Raw genomic sequence first — 20,260 nt, 5'->3', positions numbered from 1 at the left:
CTTTGCCACCTATTATATTTTGAAAGTGGGACTGAAAAATCTAAAAGCTGCACTCAAAACAAAACAAGGGGGGAAAGGAGGAGTGTCTCGGTGTGGTGCACCTACAAAGTTTTAATAAAATATAACCTTTAATTGTTATTTTCTAAAAGCTGCGAAATATACAACACAAATACGAATACAAATATGACACGGACAGTGAGATTAAAAGGAATAATCCTCACACCGTGGGGCCCCCAGGATCTGTATCCCTTCTTTTTATCTGGGTTTGTCTGTAGTGGTGCTTGTGAACATTGGTACCATTTAGGCTTGGTTTTAGCTGCACTGTGACAGTTGAAACAGGGATGGTAATAATCACAACAGTATCCAAATGCCAATTAATAAAGGGAGAGGTCTCCTGTCAATTAGTGAGGGCAATGAATCTTGCTAGCAATATTAGTTACTGTTGGAGCAATCTAACAGATCTATGTCTGTTGTCCCGGTGCCAGGCAGCCCCTGTATATAATAAACAGTGAGGTACCTGTCTATCATAAGCACAGCAGCGGCAGTTGGGTAGTGATGGTAGTAGGCAGCAGCCGCGGCTAGTCGGCTTGGAGTGACAGCGGTAAAGTACACCCGCTTCACTCCCGATAAGCCGTCTGCCTGCTTGTCAGCACTGAGCGGTGTTCAGTGTTACACACCGTGTCTCAGGCTGGAGGCAGGTGGGAGAGCCGGCAGCGGGACCGCACCATTTAAACTAAACAGATCAAAATTACATTTCAGAGGGAGGGGAAGACTGGGAGCACACACTAAGGAGGTTATTCTGATCGGAGCGGCCAAACGTGCGTACGTTCCATATTAGCGTACGCTCTCCGTACGCGGTCGTTGAGGTTAAGTCCACCCACAACTCAGCCGCATACGTACGGCCAGAAACAACGTCAAAGGGGAGTGGCGTACAATTGAGCGTACGCCAACGTACACGGACGGCCCAGCCCTTACACTCCGACAACTGGCGTACAACAGAGCGTACGCCACCGTTTACGGACGTCTCTCGTCCGTCTTCCCACCGACTTCTTGCGGAAATCTGAGCGTACGCCAGCTTGCACGGACGGGTCGCTATTGTTTTCAATGGAAAACTCAGCTTATGTCACCGCTCGTGAGAGTGAGCGTACGTCCGTGTACGCTGGCATACCCTTCACATGTATGGACCTGCAAATCTTGCCTTTCAACTAAAATTCAGACAATTAATTATTTGATTGAATTAATTAATGTGCAAAATAGTGGGCATGGGCTTAAAACATTGCTGAAACATACTTTGTAGGTGTTAGATGTGGTTTATGTTATTGTATCATAAATACAAAACCTATGTTTGTATTAGAGTGAACACGTTGACACATGTCGACTTGTGTAGATTGAGTGTGCTACTGTGTAAAGTCTATGAAAGCACGTAGTGAATGTGTCTAACTGTTTAACAAATACCTACCTTAGCATATATAAGCAGGTCTTAAAAAGATTCTTACCTTAAATAAAACAAACCTTTAAATGTAGAGAAGTATAGAAAGATAAGCTTCCAATGTGTTTGAGTGCTGTGTGTGGCTTGCAGGTAGTGAAATCATGGTTTGGACTTAATAGACTGCAGCATTGCTTATTACATTCAGGTGTATGTGTTTGAGTAGTAATCAGCGTAAATTAGCAAACCCAGGCGCACGCAGGCATGCGGTATCTGTAGGGGTGGTCTGAGCTGGCGGTTGGCGGCCGCCTGTTTTGTGTCTGAAATGAACGGTGCTTTAGGCGATCGTGCGGTAGTAGCACCGCTCATTTTTGGTGCACACCCCCGTGTACGCCCATATTTACGCCCATTTTCCCTCATTATTTCGGCCGCTCCCCTCAACACGCCCCTATGCCGCCCCCAATGCCCGTACTCTCGCGTACAGGTTTTTTCGCACGGAGAGACCCGTCCGTAAGCGTTGTGGAGTGTTCGCGCCTGCGCATTAGCGAATGTACGCATGCGCAGATCATGAAAAACCCCGGAACGTACGCGTACGGCCCGGCCGCACCAACCAGAATAAGGCCCTAAGTGTGTCAGGTCTGCGTACGCTTCGCAGAGAGCTTCAAAGGACATAATTGACATATGTCTGATTAACCGTCAATGCTTATTTAGGGGGCCGCTTCACATACTCCTCGATAATTTCTGTGCGACCAGTCACCCCAAAAAAACCCTCTTCTATTTACTCAAAACAAGACTATATTATTAATAATAATAATAATACGTGGCGAATAGTACAAATGTGCTGTAGCCAACTTTCATGGGTGTAACTTGTAAACCATACAGTAGGGTATATTCAATAACTTGCAAGCTGTCACAGCTCGCACGGTCAATATTCGTCAATAACTGCTGCCGCTGTTTTGGAGGCCGCACACGCCGTTTCCACATCGCTGGGTTTTTGCACCCTTAGGCCAGTGAGTGGGTGCTAGGGTAATATAATAATAGAAGAATAACCTCAAAAAGAAAGTGTGGTATATTGAACCTTTAATTCCCAACAAGCCTGACAGCCATTGACTGCTTTTTCATGCTGGCTTTTGTAAAAAACTACATGTTGAGTGGCTGCTCATGTATTGACCCCTTTATTGATTCCTAATGTGGCTCCACAAGGGGCATATATATATATATATATATATATATATATATATATATATATATATATATATGGATTCAGTATTTAATCCCGGCGGTCGGGATCCCGGCGTTCAGAATCCCGACGTGGATCGCCCCCCCTTGCGGGCTCGCTGCGCTCGCCACGCAGCGGGCCCGGTGCCTCGCTACGCTCGGCACACTAATTTATTCTCCCTCCAGGGGTGTCGTGGACACCCCAGGAGGGAGAAAGTGTCGGCATTTCGGCGGTCGGGATTCCGGCGTCGGGATTCTGAACGCCGGGATCCCGACCGCCGGGATCTTAACTGCATCCCATCTCTTATATATTTGGCCAGATCTGTCAGTCAACGCAGTGTGGCAAACGGTGGGCGGGGTTTCACGGGTGATTGACAGGCCCATCCACCGTCAGCCACACTGCAGAAGCAAGGCACTTCCGCACTTCCGTCCTACATGCTCTCCACAAGCACACACCCCTCCTCGCCCAACACTCCCCATGCCTGCCCACTAACTCCATCCACGGCTGCTCACCACCCACAACCCCTCCCCCAACACACTCATCCCCTGACCGCCCATAGGGCATCTACACACCGCACGCCCAGCCCCCCCCTCATAGACCGCCCCGCCGGACATTTCGCCCGCCCCCCCCTTCTGACTCACACCTGACAACGGTCCCTGCCTCCGGCACCAATAATAACACAACGCCCGCCCCCCTTCTGCCTCTAACCCAGGGCTCGACAAATACCGGGGGCCAGGTCGCCACGGCGACCAGATTCTGCTTCCTGGCGACCAGATATTTTGCAGGGAGGGAAGAAGCAGAATCTGGTCGTCGGCAGCCCGACCACCCTTCTCCCCGTCATATCAAGCCAGCGCAGCGTGGTCCCCGGCCAGCCTGTGTCAGGAACAGGCTGGTATAAGAAGATGCACTCTCCCAGCTGCCCGTGTCAACATGTTAGAGCGGCGCCCGTGGGTCCCATCAGGGAGAGACTGCTTACCGCCAGCAGCTCAGCCCCTGCCCGGCCGCCGGAGTTGCGTCCCCTTACACCCTGCTGCGGGAGCTCCGTGAGGCGTAGCGAGGGTGGAGCCGGCGGAACGTCAGCTCCGGGCGCAGAAGATTAGCAGGGCGCCCGGCACCACACTCCCTGCCCGCCGGTCCACCCTCTGGATACCGCCCGTTGATGGCAGAGGGGAAGAGTAGGCGGGGGTGATGGGTGGAAAAGAGCGGATATGCTTTTGAAGCTGCCGGTGCTGCTGTGCTGTCATATAGATATACTGACAGGCGCAGCACAGCCAGCAGCAACCACGGACATGCAGAGCCTGCTGCATGTCCGTGGTTGCTACTGGCTGTGCTGCGCTGCGCCTGTCAGTGTATCTATATGACAGCAGCACCGGCAACTTGAAAGGGATATCCTCTCTTTTTCATCCATCACCCCCGCCCACTCTTCCCCTCTGCCATCCACTCACAGTCCTGCTTTAGGCTGGCTGTCGTGATTGGGACTCTCAGCTCGGCTGGGATCAGGCAGCTCAGCCCGGACCCTACAGCAGCAAGTTAGGGCAGCAGGGGAGGTTTAAAAATGTCTGCGGGACGAGGAGGGCTGCTGTGCTTGACCAGCAGCAGCTCCTCTTCTCATTATGTTTTCATTGTAGGACCGCCCCTTCACGGCTATATGCCGTAAATCGCTGGTCTGTGAAGGGAGGGGGTCGGGTGTGATTCAAATATCATGACACAAGGTCCCATTAAATTGCGTCACTTTGGCTCCGCCCCCTCCCGCCGACCCGCGATTCGCGGCTAAATGCCGTGGAGGCAGGTCCTAATGATAAAAAAGTGATGTTCCCCAGTACTCCAATAATGATCATCTGTGGCAATGGCATCCTCCAGGGCACTCTAAAAATGTAAGTGTCTGTGTTTCTGTTGTGTGTTTTGATATGTACTGTGGGGGGTGATTCAGGACTGCTTGCTAAACAGCGTTCCTTCCCTGCTTATTGGTCAGCTTAACGCCTCCCACCAGGCAAATGAACCTCCACTTCCTGCCACCCCATATATCCCCGCAGAAGCATAAGATTGGATGTGTATGCTGACACATCCATTCGCATGCGAGTGTATGGAGGAAAAATCATTTGATGGTTGCCGACCATCGAATGATTTTTTCACGCATACGCAAAAAAAAATCAGTCTATACTGACTTTTATTTGGCTCGGAAATGCCAGAGAACATGGTGGGTGGTGACTTCATGTGGCGTCAGCAGCCCGCCTGCCCCATGCAGGCCTCCCCACACCTGTGTGCGGATGGGGACACCCAGCGTTTTTCTGGGCACACCCACCTTTTGTGGGCACGCCCAGGAAAGGCTCAGTATCCCTATGCACCATCCTCCTGCTCGCCCTGATGCCTGCGAACGCCTCGGTGACTGTGATAGCGCACAGGGGGGGCTACATATCGCATCATCGCGCAGGCTGATATGCAGTCCCCAATACATCGGAATGGGTCTGAATTCAGATGACACAGAATGAAGCTGAATCACCCTCAGTATGCCCCCTGGCAACGAGCAAGGAACCCCTAGCAACAAGCATGGAACCCCTGGCAACCATCATGTAGGCAAGCAGAGTAATGTGTATTACACAGTTTGTGGGGCATAATGTTAAAGGAGCATTATAACAGGGAAAAATGACAGGGGGGGCGCCGAAACATACTGTTGCTCCAAGCACCATGTCACCTAGCTACTGCTCTGTCCGTGACCGCCCCTCCTCCCCCCGTGGCCCAGCGCTGGAGCTCCGTCTCTGTCCCCCTTCCGCTTTGTTGCAGGAGCTCCGTCCGTGAGAGCCCCCCCTTCGCCCGGCCATAGACTCAAACACATATGTACATACGGCGCACATTAAACTGATCAATGCGCTGTAGCAAATTAATTTTGTTACTACTGATAATGTTATTACTGTGGGGAATACGTATATTTTGAGTGAATAAGATGTCTGGACGAGTAGTACAGGACCTGATATGCCAAGAGGGCTGTTTGGAGCAACTGCAGCCTCAGTGTATGATGATGCATCTACATTTAGGGGTAACTGCAGCATATATCTGCAGAAGCAGCCCCCAAAAGTTTCTATGGGAGCAGCTACAGTATAATGTGAGGTTTACCAAGCAGCTTATGGCATCTTCAACTTCAGATGGCACTAGCACTTAGAAGCCAATGGGCTGCTCTATTGTTGATCCAGAGAATCCCTTTGCACTAGCCAACACTGACCTATGTGAACCCCAATGGCATTGCATGCTCTCCAGCCTGGTCGGATATGAGTTAGCAACAATCCCACCCGGACACCGCTACCTGCCTCCCAGGGGACCCGCTGCCTGACACTCCCAGCTGACTCCCAGCCAAACAACGCTACCTGCCGCCCAGGGGACCCGCTGCCTGACGCTCACACCGAACTCTGTCCGCTCCCAGGTAAGACACAAACGCTGCCTCCCAACCCCCCTCCCCACACTATCACAGACTACACCACCTTTGCAATTATATGCACTTTCATTTCTAAACATTTATGCTGTCACTCAAATTCCCTTTCAGAACATTATTCACCAAATTACACTACATCTCACACTCACATATATTTCCACTTCAAATGGGGCGAAGCCCCTCACGACGGTGTGAAGAGCGCCCGGAGGGCGCGATGAATCACCTAGTATATATATATATATGAGACATACTGATTATTTGGGATAAATTTACTAAAGCTTCTAAAAACAAAATAAAGTGATGTTACTCATAGCAATCAGATTCTGTCTATCATTTTCTAGGATGTAATATAGAAATGATAGACAGAATCTGATTGGATAGTAGCTTTAGAATATTTACCCATTATTGTTAATCTATAAAAACCCATATCCCAAAAGAGGCTGAAGGTGACCTTTTATCGTGTGACCAGCCCAGTCGTCTATAGCCAATGTGTGATGGGGAAAACAACTTTTTTGTTGGTAAATGACTTTGGATTTTGCAGTGCTGCTACTGTTTTGTGACACAAGTATCTCACGACTACAAACCATTTTCCATTTTTAATGCAGCTATGAGGCTAATCTTCCTACTAAATGTCTGATAATCCACTCTTGTCAGTCCCTCCATTGGTTACCTGCAGTAGCAGATCAGGGGAAGATCCCTGGTGCGTAACATTAGGGATGCCAATCCCAGGGCATTTTTTCAATTTTGGAATTGAAAAATGCTCAATCCCGGGATACCCGGGATTGAGTTCATCAATGTAATGATGAACTTTAATCCCCCCTCTCATCCCAAATCAGTTGCCCTGCAGTGTACTTACAGGCAGGAAAGCAGGAGCTGGATGCTGCAATGGGCAGGAGGTGGTGGGTTGCAGAGGAGAGGACCCAGGTGTGCGGCTGTCAGGCGCAGGACCGCGCGGTGCAGAGGAGAGGACCCTGGCGCGTGGCTGTCAGGAGCCGGCCTGGAGGCGGTGCGCTGCAGAGGAGAGGACACAGGCATGCGGCTGTCAGGAGCTGGGCCAGAGGCGGTGAGGTGTTTATTAGAGGAAACGGAGGAGGCCGCGCAGTGATCGTCAGGCAATGCTAATGAATTTTAACAACAGAAAGAGTTACCTCCAAGTCTGTCTGTTGTTACCCAGTTTGTTTTATCTCTGTTTACAATTTTAAGGCGCAACAGAATCTGCTGCACTATATAAGAAACTATAAATAAATACATATATGTGCCCCTTAAAAATAACTTGGGTCTGAAGACCCATTAATCCAACCCAGTAAATATATTTTATACTGTGCTGCAGTATTAACTTTCTGTAGCTTGTTCGGGAAGAGCTGTCCTTTGCATTTTTTATGTACTTGCATACAGTGTTAATAATTGCCATTATGCAAGAGGTAAGTGGCTATGTTAGTAACTGTGAGGAATATGTATTAACCACTTAAGTGGTATGCCTGGAAATCTTCCGGGCTAAACTGTACTGCTGGTGCTGGTCACCAAGGAAGATTTCCGGACTACACTACTTTCCGATCCCCTGAGGATCGTGGCACCTGGGAATCAGCATAATGCATTACATGCTTAAGCCCATCCACTCCAATTGGCCGGGGGGTGGGCTTAATGTGTAATGCATAGTGCTGATTCACCTGGGCAGCAAGGTGGTCGTGTAAATGTAAAAAAACACCACTGAACGCAGGTTAATACCTATTTACGGGTAAATTTATGAAGATGGGAGTGATACTGAAGATAGGATGTAGCCTATAGGCAGTTACCATTATGTGTCTCTAAATATTTTATATAAATTATATAGAATGATATATGAAGGAGCAGAACTCTATGCCACGTGCATTGGTGCAGATTAGGTACACCTCAATTGCTACCAAATTAAATACATTTTATATATTGTCCTCTACTGTATTCAACTGTAAGTCACTGATCTAAAACAGTATTTTATTGTATTAAAAAGTACAATGTGAATGATAGCAACTTTGTTATAGCATACATAACGATAAATGACCATTAAAAGATTGTTACATCTCTTTATGTAACCTAATGGACCAATTTTTTTTAGCTGATTCCCCTCCCAAAACCTGTGGCACAATGCTTACATGATCATCCTGGCCGGTCAGCCCGGGCCAGGTGTTTGGAGGAGTAGGGACCCCCCCAGTAAAGGGGACCCCCCAGGGGAACCCTGGCCCGGGCTGAAGCCCGGGGCTGTGGGTGGCAGACTGATGGCATAAAAGTGCAAAATTAAGAAATAAAGTATTGGGTTATGTTGTGGAACTAAAAGAACCAGCAATCCTTCCCTGCATGCTGGGACTTGGAGAACCACAAGTCTTAGCATACGGGTCATTAATGGGCCCACTGGTTCTTGTAGTTCCACAACACAACCAATACCGAAATAAAACACACACACAGACACACACACTAATAGTTCATCTTTAATACTACATACTTACCTATCGGGTCCACGGTAGGCCTGTCCTCTTCTCCAGTAAAATCCATAGGAGCCCACTCCTGATTGGTTGAGGGAAGAGAATCGCTTATTCTCTGGGAGGAGCTGCAAATGTCAACTCACTTGCGGCTGGAGACAGGCAATCGTTTTATTTTTACACCATGAATGCTAAATGGAATGAAGAGGACACAATCTACACTGGAGGGGATGGTGAGTATAGTTTATTTTCATAGGTACTCCTATGGATTCTACTGGAGAAGAGGACAGGTCTACAGGGGACCCTATAGGTAGGTATGTATGTGTGAATGTAGAATGTATTAAACTTATACTTTAATAAAGGGTGTCATTTTTTAGGTATTCGTTGTCCTCTGCCTGTGGCATGACACCGCTGTCACTGGGTGCTCATTCCCCTACTTCATGCTCTCTTCCCTATCTTCCCACCCCCAACTCCTGCCACTTAGTGCTTACCTTCTACTGATTTCACCCCCGTCACTGGTCGCTCACAGTTATGGAAATGCCCCCCTCAATGGCACAGCAACATTCTATTATAACTAGAATCTCCCTGAAAGTAATTTTCAAAATTAGGCAGGTATGTCGGACAACCGTGCACATTACTTAAGAATGCAGCAGTTAAAAGGTTTTTTTTAGTTGCTAATGACAAGTGAGAAATCCAGATTGAATGTTGATACTCTAGCTGCAGCACTTGCTGTAAAATTCAATATGAAGGATATTTTTTGTTCAGAATTTTCCAATATATTGTTAGAAGATGATACATTGACAAAAAAAACATACATTTAATGGAAAAGTACTCAATTAAATAATAATTAATAGGCATGTAAGCTTAATTACAATATAAAATGTTGCAAATGTTTTCATTATGCATTTATCATATCATAGTGTATTATTGTTGCAATTAATAAAATGGTTCTTTAATTTACAATATTTTTTTCCTTTCATTTATTTGTGTCCTCCTTTTCATTACCAATGGTAATACAATTATCCATACCAACCAATCACCTATTAGATTTATCTACTGCATTTTTAGACAAACAAGGCAAATATCTCAACTTGTCGCTGTTTACGTGAATGTGTGAAACTAAAAGCAAGGATTGTGGACGCCCTCATAGAGGTTCATTTATTAAGAATAAATTTAGCAGTTTTAAAAAGACAATCTTATTTATTGCATAACCAGGAGTTATGGGGATTTGTTGCACACATTATGGCCCTTATTCTGATCTGTGCGGAAATTCCCGCATTCTTACGGAGCGGTCCGCACGCCACGGTGTTTTGCCGCATGCGGCCATCGTCCGTAGAAACGCCCACGTGTCCTCCGCATTCGGACGGACTCACTCTTTAAGAACAGGGCGTGTTTACGGACGACATACAAAGCATGCGTGTGCGGGAGAAACACTCCGATTCGGCACGGTATTACTGAGTATTACAGAGTATGCTCGGGAATACCGCATCCGAACGGGAGCCAAGCGGTGCTACCGCACGTAAGCGGAGTATTTACGCCAAACAACCCACTATGAAGTATCTTCTGCAATACATCACATGACCCACTTATTCAATTACCTATCCTCATAAAAAACTGCTTATTTGGAATTGGAATCAATTAGATTCCAATATATCCTTACAAGCATGCCTAACACATGCATTGCACACATTAACCCTTACAGCAATGTAAGTGCAATGCTTTGTATTACACCCTGTGTAAAAGATTATAAACAATCTACACATATACTATTTAAAGTGCAAATAAAACCAACAACTGTGAACTTGCATAAAGAATTTAATGAACTACACAATTAACAGAAATAAAAAAATATAAAATTAGAAATTAAATAAGAAGGTCTTTCAGGTCCTGCAGGTCTGCTTGAGCCAGCCGCAGATGGTGCTCCAGTCGCCGGAGGGCCCCACGCACACCCTCATCTGCCGGTGTGGTGTCATCTGTGGGCATGTCAAAGGGGCAACAATTAGTCATGTTATTCTTGCATACATTTCACATACTGCGACATAAATTGCACAAATGCTAGGTGACATGTGTGTATATATATATATATATATCTATGTAGAGCATGGGTCCTCAAACTGCGGCCCTCCAGATGTTGTGAAACTACAAATCCCAGCATGCCTTGCCACAGTTTTGCTATAAGGAAGTGTTAAAACTGTGGCAAGGCATGGCGGGATTTGTAGTTTCACAACATCTGGAGGGCCGCAGTTTGAGGACCCATGATGTAGAGAGATAGAGACACACATAGATAAATAGATATGACACATACATATATACATACATGCTAACTTATTTACTACATACTGTATTTTTTGCCCTATACCCTTTACTCTGCAGAAGACATAACAGTCATATTGTTTCTTCTCAGTCACAACCCACCCATGACTAACCAATGACAAGCAGGTCATGGCCTCCGTCAATAAGAACTTGTCACAATCTGCTCAGTCTAAGTTCAGTGATGGTTCGTGGCATGGGAGTTATGCAAATGTCAGGAATGCACAGTACACATCCTCAAAATCATAATTCTGTCTAAACCAACCTACAATTCTGTGAGGGGAAAAAAAAAATCTGAAGTACAGGGGGTGTTTAGGTAGAGGAGGCTCCTGGGACACTGGCAACTTCTGACTCCATTCCAAGGTAGGCCGGGCCATACTCCATTTATAGCATACATCCTAGAGTTTATAAATAACATTCACCAACAATATAGATTCCACTATTTGATGGGTCATAATCCACGCTTGCAGCAGGTGAATTTAAGCCACAAATGATCCACTCATCCCTTTACTCCAGGATCCTGTTTAACTACAACGGTTATGTGGCAGTCAAAATGGAGCTCCAACCCATCCCACAAACCGGTGTAATTCAGAGGTGTCCTGGATGAAAGGGATGCCTTGGACACCCCATCTAACCCGTACCTGTATCTGTAGCTACCCACTTTGGGGTCTATATGAATAGGATGGCAAAAAAATTTGTTACCAACAGTGCTACATAACAAATACCAGTACAACTACTTCATGAATGATGCATTATGTTAACATACCGATCTGGTGATATTCCGGGGCCTGGCACGCCTCCTCCCCATCGTCATCCGACTCCTCCGGGGCAACCGTGGCCTCCTCAGACCCCTCCTCCGCAAGCTCCTCTCCACCAACAACCTCCTCCTCCAACTCCTCCTCCTCCAACTCCTCCTCCTCCAACTCCTCCTCCTCCTCCTCCTCCTCCTCCTCCTCCTCCTCCTCCACCACCACCACCTCCTCCACCTCCTCCTCCGCCACCAACACCTCCTCCTCCGCAACCAACTCCGCTTCCACATCCTCCTCCACCACCTCCTCACGCACCTCCTCCTCCTCCACCACCATCTCCTCCTCCTCCACTTCCTCCTCCTCCACCATTTCCGACACCTCCTCCTCCGGCTCTTGGGCCTCCTCATGTGCCAGGGCTGCCTCCGCCTCTTCCCGGGCCTGTTGTGCTTGGGCTCGTGCTGTGTGTTAGAAAAAAACATCATGGTCAATGTGGGGTCATTGGGGCACATGTATTAATCCATAACAAGACATACATGGAAGGGTGATAATGATGGCAAACGATGCAGGAAAGTAGCTCCTTACTGTTAATGGATTCCAAATAGTGACATTTAAATTAGTATGTGATTGGTAGTAATTTGTTCACACATTACAACCCAGGCATTTATCAATGTGTAACACATATTAGATCTGGCACATTGTATGCATCATAATCCTCAATGCTATGGCATTACATATAAAAGCCACATGACTGCATGTTAACCAGGAAGAAGCACACATAACAGTCTATGGACTTTTAAACCCATGGACACCCACTTATCATGAGACACATTTTATTGTTTATATATGCTATGTTGTAAGTGCGAAATTTCATAGCTAAAATACTCACACTCAGCTATTTCGCCCCTGAGTTGCTGAAGCAGCTGGGGCTGGCGCCTGCGGAGGTCCGACCACCGCCTCTCCAGCTGCCCGAGGGACCTCCGCACCCGAGTGCGGGCGTAAATTCGGCGCCCTGCCGCAGCATAGGCCCTCCGCTTATGCCGGTTGGTTATAAAGGGCCCTGCACGGCCCAGCCTTGTCTCCATGACGGAGACAAGAACCCGCAGCTCCGCATGTGTGAAGGGTTCTGCCCTTCGTGTCTCCGCCATGTTGACAATGGCATCTATCAACCAATCAGCTGGTGGCATTGGTTGATCACAGTTATTTGTGTTAATAACTTTATTGTTCATCTTTACATGAACAGCGTCTCTGCGCAAACACAAATGGTGACAAATTCGCTTGCCTTCCAAACAGTAGTGTTGATGTATGGCAATGAACAAATCTGATATATATAAAACACAGTGTGTATGCACTTAGCAAATCCAATGACGCCTCGCTCCGCCAAGCAACGCGTGCTATAGCTTAGCAACGCATAGCTGTACTTAGCATTATTTACTCTATGCATCTATGTGTATGCGTACATTTATGTGTAAAAGACACATACACACACTTGCAGGTATCCTGAGACCACCATTATACAACAGCCCTGCCTGCCTGCCTGCCTGCCTGCCTGCCTGGCTGCCTGCTCCTTGAAATGTAGAAACATGTGAATAAATTCTAATATCATATATATAGATATATATATATATATATATATCTGCAAACAAATCAGACATCAACACATGACAAAATCCCAAACACATTACAGAATAAATCAATGTACTCACCAGTCATCAGGGATAGTATCAACTACAATAATGAAGATATAACAAACACATAAGATCCCTTGAACAAGGTATAATAATTGGCACCAATATTTAACTTCCCCCAAAACTAAGCACATATGATAAATATCTCCTATTTCTTTGCCATTAGGAGGGCAGGCTGGCTAATTTTCGTGTTGTAACACTGACAACTAACACACTGTACTTATTTGCAGGGGTGATTTGTACAATAATTGGTGTGTTCTGTGAACTCGATAACATGTACCTGAAGTATCTTTGCGCCACAGAGTCCCGCAGCTGGTATCCCCTCCGGCATTCAGGGGCGCGGGATGGGCGCATGGGCGGATCTTGCGGCTCAGATGGTACCTCCCACTCATCAAAGGGTATCTCACGCCGCACAGCAATGTTGTGGAAAAATATACACAGGCCCACGATCCTCGACACCATTTCAGGCGCATATTGTAAGTCACCACCAGTGCGGTGGAGCACTCTAAATCGACCTTTTAAAAGGCCAATTGAGCGCTCCACCACTTGCCTGGTGGCAACATGCGCCCGATTGAATGCCTCCTGTGGGCCCGGTGCTGGGTAGCTGTACGGCGTAAGTAGCCAGGGCGTACATGGGTAACCGGAGTCACCCAGAACCCACGCATCACGGCCTTCCAGCTCTTGTAGTCTTTGCCATATCCCGGTTTGTCGGATGACATGAGAGTCATGGGCACTTCCGGGAAACTTCGAGTTGAAGGCGAGAATCTCCATGGATGGGCCACATACCACCATCACGTTCAGTGAGTGGAACAATTTGCGGTTCCTATATATCTTCTCACTTCGAGATGGAGGCACAAATGGTACATGGGTGCCATCCACAGCCCCTATCACATTAGGGAAGCCAGCAATTTGATGGAAGGCCTGCTGGCTTCTGCGCAGGGTCTCGGTGGCAAATGTCATGGCCATGAAGTGCCCCTTGCGCCTGAACATGGCCGACGTCACACGCCTCAGGATTCGGCAGAAGGCCGGCTGAGATATTCCAGCAAGTACTGCCACTACTTGTTGGAATGATCCTGAGGCGCAGAAATGCAACACCGCCAGCAGCTGTGTGTGAGGCGGAATTGCTGTCGTGATCCCGTGTAGAGGTTCCAAATCACTCTGAATTAGGGTGAGCAGATCCAGAATTACATGTGGGGGTAACCGGTACCTAGTAAGTACCTCATCATCGGGCATAGCAAACAGAGTCACCCGTGTGCGATAGATTCTAGCACGTCCTGGCCTCCTTGGGCGACGAGTGGGGAGAGCCGCAAGTGCCCTTAGCCTCCTCTCCATGTAGCGCAGAATAGCTTCTGCAACCTATAAAGAAATGAACATAAATACTGAGGCACCTATGCACATAATGGCCATATCCCACTACAAATTGATTTGTAGCCTTCAATACGTACAATAGATGGCCGCCCCGTGTAATCCCGCAGATCCATTTGACTCTCTAATGATGACACAATAATATGAACTCAATACACACCGTCCAAAACACACAGATAAAGGTGTCAGCATTTTTTGCCGACATCATGTACTATGAGACATTTCATCTATTGCTGGGACATGTTGTCCTGCAATAGATGAACCCACACATGTTTAAGACCTGTGAGTGAAATAGTGAACATGTGACATGTTGCAATAATGATACACGCACTTTGCTGGCCCAACAATCTGTAGTCAGTGAGGCAATGGTGCATACATTCATACACTTACATTGTTAATGGATATCATATCTACAAGGAGCATGGAAGAGCTTACCTTAGACCCTGACAAGTCCAGATCTGGAGACAAATGATTCTAGCAGCAACTCACTATTTATAGGGCTCTCACATGTGTGGTCTATAACAGTAGAGATGAGTATTGCATGATTTGTGGCCTGGATTATCTAAGGGATTGGGCTACTTTTAGCTTGCAATAAAACGCCACAATACCACAGTAGTCAGAATTCAAATGTCATGTCATGCTAGCAAATAGCATGTGTATTGTGCAATAGTCACAGGTTTATCAGAAGATTCTATGCAATGTTAGCATTGGTGACCAGTATTTCATGTAGAACTTTCGCCAGGTTTTACACAATGGAATTTCCGCCACCGTATGCGGCGCGAAAAAACAGCGACGTACGCACACGCACGGAACGCAGCTGCCGCTGATGTCCGCCAAACAGGATACACAAACAGTATATAAAGGTGTATTAGAAGGTGACAATGTTGTTGCTAACATGTCTGGATCACAACCAGAGGTGGACCCAGATCTGCAGCAACTATTTGACCAGATGGACTCCAGCACCACCTATGTGCCACTGCACATGCGGGCAGTGGGTAATGAGGAGGCTGCTGGCCCTTCTACAGCAGGGCAAGCTGCACCTGACCATTCTACAGCAGGGCAACCTACACCTGGCCCTTCTGCAGCAGCCCAACCTGCAGCTGGCTCATATGCACCATCAGCAGAATTGGTTGGAACACAACCGGGGACTTCACAAGGTAGTACCATGGCCAGCACTTCAAGTGCAGCGACTGGTGCCAGGGGGCGTGGCCAGGGACGTGGCAAGGGGCGAGCCAGGGCAACAGAGGAACCAACTACAAGAAATAAGGCATATGAAGCACAGGAGCTTGCCATCCTGGTTCCCCGAGCACGTGATTGGATTGAGTGTCCATCGGAGAAGCTGACACACACACGCAGATGGAAGATTTGGGAACAGATAACGGCAGAGATTAATGAAGTAGCGCCACAAGTTCGTGAGACGGACCATGTGAAGAAGAGGCAAGTTGTTTTGTGATACATGTGCCCAGTAATAGCCAAGTAATGATTGAATTGATGCTTAGATGCATTTAGCAAATGGGCCGTGAGGTTGTTACGATACACATACATTATTGCCATGTTATTTGGTTGAGAGTTAGAGTAGGGTGATTGTGAATGTGTATTGTAACGGTTGATATCATAGTTGCATGTAATATTATATATGGGACATTAATCACATGTTGTAATATGTAGCACAGAGCAATGGCTGCAACAGCTAACATTGGGAGTGACATGTATTAATATGTCAACTTACATTGCAGGTGGCAGGACTTCAAAACCAACCTGAAGAGGAAGATGACCAAGCGGTGGGAACACAGCCAGACATCTGGGGCCGGGCCCATGCCATCAGGGCTAGAGCTCACCCCCCTGGAGGTGATGGCCGAGAGCTGTATAGCAGTTGAGGAGATCAGGGGGGTGAGCACGATGGATAGCGAGGCCCCAGCTGAAGTGTTTGCGTCTTTTCTGGAAGGTAAATATTGGTCATGCCATAAACTTGTGCAAGTAATTATCGTAGAATGTCTCCTAATTGTGTTTATCTTTTCCCACAGACACCCCACCGCTTGGTGAGGACTCTGCTCAGGAGGTGGAGGAGTCCGTGCCACCTGGCCCCAGAGGTAGGCCTGTGCAGCAGCAGGCATCGGGCCAAGCCGATTTGGCCGCCTTGGCCCAGGTGCTTGGGGACATCAACCAGCAGGGAGACTTGGCATCAGAACGGGTGCGTAGGACCGAGGAGATCCTGGCGAGCTTGGTCAGCACCCAGCAGTCCATGGCTGCGAGCATGCAGGCCATGGCTGCAAGTGCTCAGGTGCTGGCCGAGCAAGCCACCCGCCAAAATGATCTCCTCCTCCACCATAATGAGCTTATGGTGGAGCTGATTACCAGCAACAGGGTCCTAATGTCATCCGTTTCTGGTGCATTACCACCGGAAACACTCCCTGCTGGCAGGAGGGGTAGACCAGCCAACCCCTCCACATCATCTGCTCCACCTGCCCCAGCATCTGGCCGTCCCCGAAGAGCTGCTGCACAGGCCAAGGAGCCTACCAAGGCCAAACGTGGTCGAAAATGAACTTGTGGCTGCATTAATCTCCGCCGTTATGTGTTCCCAAATCTTCCATTGTGCTGTGTGTGTCAGCTTCTTGTGTCCAATCACGTGCTCAGGGTAACCAGATGAGCCCTTGCTTCATATGTCCTTAGTGGTTCCCCTGTTGCCCTCTTTTGCCTGCCATTACTGTCAGCTGTACTTGAAGTGATGGCCATGGTACTATCTTGTGAAGTCCCCGGTTGTGTTCCAAATGATTCTGCTGATGGTGCATATGAGCCAGCTGCAGGTTGGCCTGCTGCAGAAGGGCCAGGTGTAGGGTGCCCTGCTGTTGAATGGTCAGGTGCAGCTTGCCCTGCTGTAGAAGGGCCAGCAGCCTCCTCATTTCCCACTGGCTGCATGTGCAGTGGCACATAGGAGGTGCTGGAGTCCATCTGTGTGCAATTATATATGTTTTGTATTATTATTTATTTTGCAGCATTCCTGCCATGTTGTTTATTGTTTGTATGTATTATTTTATGGTCTTTGCATCACACTGGCATTGAGTGTGACATGAATATAAATAAATGTGTTTACTTTACCCAAAATGTGTGGTTTCATGAGTACATGTCGAATACACATGTGTATTGATAGTATTAATATTCAGTCATGTCCATTGTTAGCAGTTTTTAAGTGTGGGACAAGTACAGCATATGTGGGGGATTACTAAGGTTTCCTTGAAGCAGCAATGGTTTCAATTAAAGCACTGACAAGCGGCCTATTAGTGAGTAATGAGTAAAGGAGTAGATTCTATTGGGTTCAGGTGTTAATGCTTGTAGTCATTAGGCGTACGTTCGCCTCCCGCATGAACGAGTGGTGTCCGCAAAGCAATAGTACACTTGTGGACACCGCACATTTCTGCCCTTTTTGATCGCGTGCATTCGGAGTGGTTTCCGAATGTACGCCCCCCAACATAAGTGTACTCCCCCGTGTCCGCCCATGTTTCCGCCCCGTTTTGCCCACTTTGAAACTACGCCCATGTGTCATTCCGCATGACGCCCATAATACGCCCCTATTTCCCGAATGATAGCGGTGAACAGTTCTGGACGGGATTTGGCCGAACTGGTACCGAGTCAATGCGTGGCACATGCGCGTAGCGTTCTCCACGCATGTGCAGACGCCGTAAAGACGCGATCCGAAAGTACGCGGTAAAGTCCGCGTCAATCAGAATAAGGGCCTATGTCCTTTAAGACAATTTTTGTTTTAAAACAGTGGTGTCAAACTCACAGCAGAACAGCTGTTGTGGAACTACACATCCCAGTATGCCCTGCCAAAGATATTATATCATGGATTGCTAAAACTGTGGTAGGGCATGCTGGGAAGTTTAGTTCCACAACAGCTGGGCCATGAGTTGGACACCACAGTTTTAAAAGCTACAGGCAAGACAGGTACTAGATAAAGCTGAAAGTTTGCTCCGACATCTGCTGTAATAGTGAGCTAGGAGCTAAGATCTCTCTCTACTATGTATGTATTGTTACTTGATCGAAAGCTTTGCAGTATGTAAATAGTTAAATGTGAATTTCATTCCCATGGAAACAGATTCCTTCTCTCCATGGGATGCATCAATTGCAGGAGGGGGGAAAACACATCAATTCTTATGGATTTCACACATTTTAAGGGTCAATTATGAACGGTATATAACAGAGAGGGACAGACCAACCTATGTAAATTACAGGAACATACACGTCTGACCATGCAGACACATTGGGCCTGATTCAGACCTGTTAGCAAGGGTGAAAGTTTTGCAGATGGACAAAACCCATGATGCACTGCCAGGGCCGCCAAGAGGGGGGGAGCAGGAACCAATTACTGGAGCCCGGTCTAGTTGGAGGGGCCCGGCAGGGGCCCTGGTCTGACCCCCCTTCTCCCCCGGGCAGCAGAAGCAGCACACACCAACAGCATGTGCTGTGCTGACAACAGGCTCAGCATGAGCGTCTCACTGAGTTTTTTCACCCACCTCAAACATTTTGGGGGCGTGGCCTAATTGCAGGAGGCAGGCACGCCTCCAGCTATTAGGGGATGCCCCAAAAATTTTAACGGGGCCCGGCATACCTGTCGGCGGCCCTGTGCACTGCAGGTGAGGTGCAAGTAACATGTGCAGAGAGAGTTAGATTATGTTAGGTGTGTTCAAACTAGAGATGTGCAGGCTTGGTTTTACCCGGATTTACTCAGATCTCAAGCCGGTATCTTATTGGCTATCCAAAACACGTGACAGCTGATAACCAATCAGAACTTGCGATAAATTGACGATAGGATCTGAGTAAATCCGAACCTGCACATCTCTAGTTCAAACTGAAATATAAATTGTGAAGTAAGAATAAAGCAGTCAGTATTTACCTTGCACAGAAACAAAATAACCCACCCAAATGTAACTCTCTCTGTACATGTTACATCTGTCACACCTGCAGTGCAGCATGGTTTTGTCCATCTGCAAATTTGCAGCCAGGTCTGAATCAGGACCATTGCACAACATGTTATAAGAGGTTACATGTTGAATGTATGGATTGGCACATGATTATTGCCTTCTGCAGACTTCAGTCATTGGCCTATGTTCAATAATCCATGATCATTGAGAGTCGGACATTTGCTCGGTAGCGGTTACTCTATTATTTTGTTGCACCTGCCTCAGGCAAGTTTTCTGCTAAAACGGGACTGAGGCGGCCAAAACAAACGGTTCACTGTTTGTTTTGGCGGGAAAATGTGCTTTTTATCAGGCAAACCTAGTTGCATAGCCTGATAAACAAAACATTGGGGGGGGGCAACTGATATTTTTCGCTCCTGGAGTTTTATCGGGCTAATTGGATACTGGTCGGTGCTGGGGGGGGGATTAAAACACACATTGAATACCTCCATAGAGTCTGGATACAAGGGTTCTGCAGACGTCCAAAAACGAATGAACACTTTCATAAGTGGGCTATCACCACCAACTAATAAAATATTGAACTTGAGGCATGATTCTACAGGTAGCCCAGGGCTTTGAAAATTGCCCGGAGCAATGGTCTGGTTATGGTCTGCGCATTTTATACATGGCCCTTATAGTGTCAAAGAGGAGACATCAAATTACATTTAAAGATA

The sequence above is a fragment of the Crinia signifera genome, chromosome 2 (genome assembly GCF_055691185.1).
Source record: "Crinia signifera chromosome 2, ASM5569118v1, whole genome shotgun sequence".
NCBI lineage: Eukaryota > Metazoa > Chordata > Amphibia > Anura > Myobatrachidae > Crinia > Crinia signifera.
This window is presented reverse-complemented; position numbering follows the sequence as displayed.